This window comes from Galeopterus variegatus, unplaced genomic scaffold (assembly GCF_000696425.1).
Source record: "Galeopterus variegatus unplaced genomic scaffold, G_variegatus-3.0.2 Scaffold2311, whole genome shotgun sequence".
NCBI classification, from domain to species: domain Eukaryota; kingdom Metazoa; phylum Chordata; class Mammalia; order Dermoptera; family Cynocephalidae; genus Galeopterus; species Galeopterus variegatus.
In genome coordinates this window covers 158,141-164,982 of record NW_007728422.1, presented here as the reverse complement: position 1 = coordinate 164,982, position 6,842 = coordinate 158,141, and the positions used below count along the sequence as shown (strand labels likewise).

At 31.0% G+C, this 6,842-nt stretch overlaps 1 long non-coding RNA gene across 1 annotated transcript; it reads right to left on the bottom strand.

Moving 5' to 3' along the window:
- Positions 1-338: 338 nt before the first annotated feature.
- LOC103597426 lies at positions 339-6,091 on the bottom strand. The gene is made up of 3 exons (XR_551110.1): positions 6,006-6,091; positions 5,797-5,895; positions 339-2,317 (listed from the first exon to the last, which is right to left on the bottom strand). It is a non-coding gene; the product is annotated as an uncharacterized LOC103597426 (long non-coding RNA).
- Positions 6,092-6,842: the final 751 nt, after the last annotated feature.

Below are 6,842 nucleotides of genomic sequence, written 5' to 3'. Positions count from 1 at the left end.
ACATAGCTATAAATTACAAATAACAAACCTACATGCTTTTCATCTAACCTACTAGTTATGATCTTAAGTCTTGTAGTTATGAAACATTTAGTGTGGGCATGTCTCTATACCAGATTTCATTAAAGTGTAAGTTAAAGCAGGTATCCATTTAATCTAGTGATTACAGTATATCCCTTTTGTTATATCCCGAGTGTTATCACTGTTTCCTCTGAATTTTAATGTTCTAACAGAATATAGGCTACTTCTATTTAAAAAAAATTTTAGAAAAACATCACTTTTGCAACAAGTTGTAATTATAGTTAGGAATAATGACTGCGAAAGCAAAAGTCAACAAAGAGTTGAAATCATTCTTTGTATTTTTCAAACCAAAGAACCGAGAACTTAATGTGATGGAAAAACCACCTATTAAAAAGCTCAGCCCATTTTGAGCAAAATAAAGACATACAGATAAAAGACTACTTAAAATATTCTACAAATAGAGGATCTAATCACAATTAAATTCAACATGATCTTTTATTCATAATCCCTATATAGTAAATTCAGAAGGAATGCCTAAGTTGTTATTGTTAGTTTGCATCTTTAACACAGTGTTTCTAAGATGTGAGCAAGTAATAATGCTTTTGGCTAAGTTCACTATAATGATATTAGTTCAGGATCTGCCTAAAACTGCTGGATCCAAGTTAAATGTCAGGAGGCTGCTGAGGAATGTCTCATTCTGATAATTCTCCAGCGTCTCCTCTAATGTATTTACGTTAGTACACCAAATTTATGACTGAGAAGGACAAAAAGTAAAGGAAAATTCCCTTTTGTAACAGAAACTTTACAGTAAAAAATAGCAATGGTAAACGCCATGGGTATGTTCAATCTAGGATAGAATACATCTTAAAAGTTCACATCCACTTCAATTTTGCTACTCTAGACTACTCTTTTGTAAAATACCTTACAGGAAGGGCTGGAGAATAATGTGAACTTCAAATCTGAAGGGTATTAAGTTTAGTAAATGTATATGAGTCAATCAAGTATGACACATTATAATCTGCTGTTTTAGAATGATTTTGTGGATAATTAAGCTCTGTTTGGAGGCTTAAGTACAATTTATTTCAGTGTAAAGAAACTGACCAAATGAAACAAGTTTATATACTTACATCAAATGTGTCATCCAAAACAGCACTATATAATGATGCTGTAAGACTTACAAAAATTAACCTAATTTACAATATTGTCAAACAGGACTCAACAGAAACTTGAAAACACATCATATTGGACTAGGTCAAACTACTATGGAAGTATTTTGGTAAAGTGCCCACAGTGAGAGCGGTTTAAAAAGCAGCCTGTTTTTTACAGAAAAAGTCATGACAGTGAATAACTCATCACATTCTCTGTAATAATACATAGCACTCACACATTCAGGGGACCAATACCCTGGACACACAGCTTATTTCACATTAGTGAACAAATCCAAGATTTTTATAAAGTTCTGACTTCGGGCCAGAAGATAAAATGATCCATCCATATATATATATACAAACCCTAATTCCTCGCCTTTTAAATTCTCTAGTTCTAAAAATGGCTTTTTGACTTGTCTTTAAGTTTAAAAAGGAAAAACTGTGCAATGCACTTCCATTTGTGCTTCTGAATTAAGGAACAATAAATGTTAAAGAGAGGAAAAAACTTGGGATAGTACTAATCTACTTAGATTATGTACATGATCTTTGGGTATTCATGAGAATCAGTTTAACGTAACTGTTCCTCGCTTTATGAGCAACTTAATTTTCTAAGTTACCCAGGAAATGTATTTAACCATTTACAAAAACAAAAATTCTAACATGCACTTTACAAAATCATGGTCTCAGTTACCTGCACATTCTTCCACAAGACAGGTACACATTAAAAAATATTGCTCAAAAACATAAAAATATATATTATTTCTTTTCCTTTACCATCTATGCTTATAAATATTTTACTGAAGAAGATGCATCATTCAATAAACAAATGCAAAAAATGCTTTATATAAAGTGTGGTTCTCTGCTATTTAGCAATATAAAATATAAAATGATTATGATATGGTTAGCAATTAAAGAGCTAAATTCAAGAGATCTGCAAACCAATACAGCAGTGAACAGTCCCTTGTACAAAAATCCATTAAGAAAGAGTCAAGTCAATTTTGTAACATAAAAATATAGGCCAGTAAGTGCATTATAAATGCAAAAAAGAGCATTGCTTCATCAGCATATTCTTCAGTCTTGTTCGGACTAGATGCCAAACTTACTGTTCGCTTTTCGGTTCATCTTGTTTTCCATTAAGCTCTTGATCAACTCTGTTTAATAAAAAATATGGATAATAAAACATCAGCAACTGAACAATTTTCTTTCTAAAATTAATAACTACTTTTAGCAAAGAATATTATTCTGTTAAAAACAAAGCTTTGCAAAGAAGCAGACATAGTAAAAAAGTTGCCAAACATTATGTCCCCAACCCGAAAAGATAAGATAATTTTTAAAGGCAGGCGGACACTGGCAAGAAATGTGACTATTTTTTCTTTAAAGAATTATAACATACTTGACATACAAATGCAAATACATTTTCTTAAAAGTTCAAATTAAAACAGGCATATTAAAGTGTTCACTTGTGGCATGGCTGCAGCAGGGACCCAACGGTAAGAGACTGGCAGGAAAAACAACTCCCTCAAAAATGATTTTTGTTAACTGAAATATGAAAGTACCACTAATGCCACCAATTGATCAATTAATATTTTTAAATCCAGTAATAAAAATGCATATTTACAGAAATCATAACAGTACTCCAAAATTTATTGGTACACTTAGTCTGTGAATGCCTTTCATTTATTTTGATACCAAGAAGCCATCAGAATTAACATTCAGAAATATCTAAATAGACCTTAAAAATATCTCTGGATTAGTGGTTGGTTGAACAGAGGTCACATCAAAATTTAGGCAACTGGGGATTAGAAGAATGACATAATTACCATACAATACATTATAGAAAAGTTTTCAAAGCTAATGTACGACAGTCTATTATATTTGTAATAGTTTGAATAACTGATGTGGAGACATTTAAAACAATCTGGTATGATAAAGAAATATACTTTTCACACCTGTTCCATTACTGTGGTCATCATCACCCATTACTATGATCACCTGAACATTAGTGAATAGACCTATAAGTCCTGGCCTTTGGTAAAAGCCAGATTAACAACACTTTAAAATACTGTTTGTATTGGTACCAAAAATTTGAAAGGCATATGTTCCTGATAAAGCATGTAATATATATCCAATCTTTTCAACACCTGAAATATCCTTCTGAACTAATTTCATAATTACTTTACTTTTAAACTCTGTTGAAACATTTTAACAATTGATATCTGCCTGGCCACACTTGCACTGCGTTGCTTGAAAGAAACATCTGAAACACTTAAGTCTATTTTACTTCAATACTAATAGTTTTGCACCCTTCTTAGCACCAGTACTTATCATGGAGATGTCACCTTAAGTAAGCTTCCCCACACCTTACCTCAGTAAGGTTTGGTTTTAAAAATATGCCTCTCTATTTAATTTAAAAAATTAAATTTTATCATTTTCAAAATGAGAAGGATTGTAAATTTTTTTGGCAGCTGCCTGGTACGGGGACAAGAATAATTTTTTAAGGCTAAAGAAACTACAAAAACTAAAAATGCTCATTTAAGGTTAAATAGACAAAAGTTAAAAAAAAAATTAAAAAGATAAAATAGTAGTGATGGGTTTCAAGCAATACTTATAAATAAAAAGTACGAGTTCCATTTTTTTCCCTGATGCTTAAATTACTTGACAGTTGACTAAATACTAAGAACTTTCTAAAAAGGAATAATACAGTATATTTCATCACAAAGGCAATTGATTTTGAAATGGAAAGCAGGTGGCTTTTGAAGCAGGTGGCTTCAAAATATTCTATAATTACAGATTATATTTTTAATTTCAGCCACCTATCTGGCAAATGCACAACGATGCCTAGAAAGGAATGAGAAATCAGTATAATCTGAAATCATTGTCTACATCTCTATGTTAAAGTGATGATTAAACTATACAGTGTTATATAGAAGTGTAAAGCTATGATTCTGGTCATGTGGCCAACTGAATTCTCATTCATCAACAGAAGCAAAATGTGTTAAGAATGTTCCAGTTACATACAGTTGGTTTCTTAGAATGGTCAAAAAGATAACTACATATCTCACCATAAGTGTTACAAAAGGAAGACTGTATTAAACTATGTTTTGCTAACTTGTCAGTATTTTAAAAAATCTATCGACAAATTAGATCCAAATCCTACATTTTTCTAGATTACTATATAAAATAAAGTATTTTATATCCTTGCCTTTCATCGTCTATGTCAAGATATTAATAGGTAATAGTTTGTTATGCTCAAAGCAGAAGTGTTCAAAATTAAATTTAAAAGGGAAAGCGGAGTGTTTAACTGTTAAATGGATATTGAACTTTTAGGTATTTTATCACATGTATAATTTGACTGGTTAGCAGGCCATTTAATTTAAGCGTACAAGGAAATCAATGTTGGTTAGCCAAAGAATATATGCATTGCAAATATAATCATCAACCCCAGGAAAATAAATTAATTCCTTAAAAAAGTCTGCATAAGTATTTCAAAAGCCAAAGTTAGAGATTTAAAGGAAATGGTAAAACAGCTAAAGTCTTAAAAGTATTTGATGCTTCAATAGTATTAGTAATTTCTCTGGTTTTACCATCAGTATTTAGACCAAAATGGAAAGAGGAAGGACTGTGGCCTTTAACTCTTAACTGGCATTATATATGGTGTTAAAACAGGGTGAATCCAAGTCATATTCAGCATCAGGAACTTTGGATTCACCCTGTACTTGGATGCTGGGGTATACTTATATTTACAAATGCAATTATCTTTGTCTAGAAGCTAACCAATCAATTAGGAAGAGTTAGTCTGTGCAATGCAAATGGACTAGTCTAGATGCAACCCAGTCAAGGTGTGCATATACCTTTTTTGTTTCTTTTTTAACTTTTCTTCTTCATACCTTGGTAGGGAAGAGTTATTTCAGTAAATATACATGTTATGAAGATGAACAAAAACTTGAAAAGAGGCACTAAAAATAAAGTTATAAGTTTGCAGGCAAAACCAAGAATACTTAATACATGATGTATAAAGTAAAAATTAACTTAATAAATCTGGCTTTGACACATTAAACAGATTAAAACCTCAGATTAACAGAATAAAGAAACTTTTCTACATAATAGCATTGTGATGCTCAAATATTTATGTTAACAGCCTTCTACCAAGTCCTTTCAAAAGCTAGATGGAATTAAGTGAATTTGGTAAACAGAACAAATTCCAGTCACTGGAAAATATTAAGGTTAGGCTGCTTTAAGTAATATTTTATTTATCTAGAAATACGATTATTTGATGCCATAATGAGTTTTCTCAAATTTGAAGAATAACATGTTCAAGTTTGGAGAATGATGTTTTTTAGTACTGACCAATCAGGAAATCAAATCTTAGATTTTAACAAGTCTTTAAAAATATAAAATGAATCAAAACCAGAAATCATTTTTCCTCGTTCTTCAGCTGACAGTCTGAAGAAAATGGTGACTTATGGAGAAGGTGTGGGAAAATGGCTTTTTTCTCTTTTATTTTGTTATAAAAAAAAAAAAAAAGCAGTTACAAAATATCTATAAGAAAAAAATAAGTATTGAAAAATATTACCTCTTTAACAAAAAAATATAAAGATACAATATAATTAAAGAAATAAACAAAACATACTGTTTTATGCATTCTGGTATGCCAACATATTCCATGGGGACAAGTTCTGCTAGTTCTGCCAAATTAAAGACGTATCTAATTTTTTGGCTGAATTTCGAGCTATGGAAGAAAATAAAAATAATTACCTCAATATTTCTGACCAGCTGAACTAACAAACAATTTATACAAGGAATTTTTATTTTTTAAGGTCAATAGCTCTTGAAAATTACCTAATAAATGGTCTTGTAACAGCCAGAAGTGTTCTGATAAACCAAGAAGGATGTACAATGATTAGAGATTTTAGGTTTTTCCGTAACCTGGAGTTAAAAAAGAAAAAACAAAAAAAGAAAGAAAAATTTTAAATCTCTATAAATTCTAATGCTAATAGTTAAAACATCAATAAGTATATGCAAGTTTATACAAAATAATAATTGAAAAATCTCACCCAAGAGTTCTCATTTAGGTGTGACACTCCTGAAGACAAGAAAATGCATTCTTGAATTCTGGATGGTCCCTCCTACTGCTATGAAATGAACTTTACTTCATGTGGCCAAATTTATGTCCATAGTATAGCCTGTTATTAAATGTCTCCTAGCATACATTCACTTGTCTTCAGGACTCTGTTAACCAGGGAAAGAGGCCAAAACTGAATATAAAAGTAAAGTATTTTCATTTTCAAGTGGGGAGAAACTGGTACTAATTTCTTCAACATGATGAAAGGCACTATGTAGGCAGAGAGGTGGGAGTGGAGATGACCACAGCAACAAACAGCATAAATCAAGTCTAACTCCTAAGAAGTTTAAAATTTTGCTTAAAAATTAAAGGCTTTGTCCTAGACCTCTTCTTTTTAAATGACCAAATAAAAACTGTTATATTATTATACCTATTTCACACATAAATAAGGTGACCATTGAGAACATACACATATATTTTTTAACTACAAGGGCTAGCAAATGTCAAGTTTATGTATATAATGAGAAATCTATTAATGGGTCTGAGTTGATTTAACTAGTCTGAATTAGCTATGGCCAAATCAAACTATTTGGAAGACTGACGTTCCTTCCATC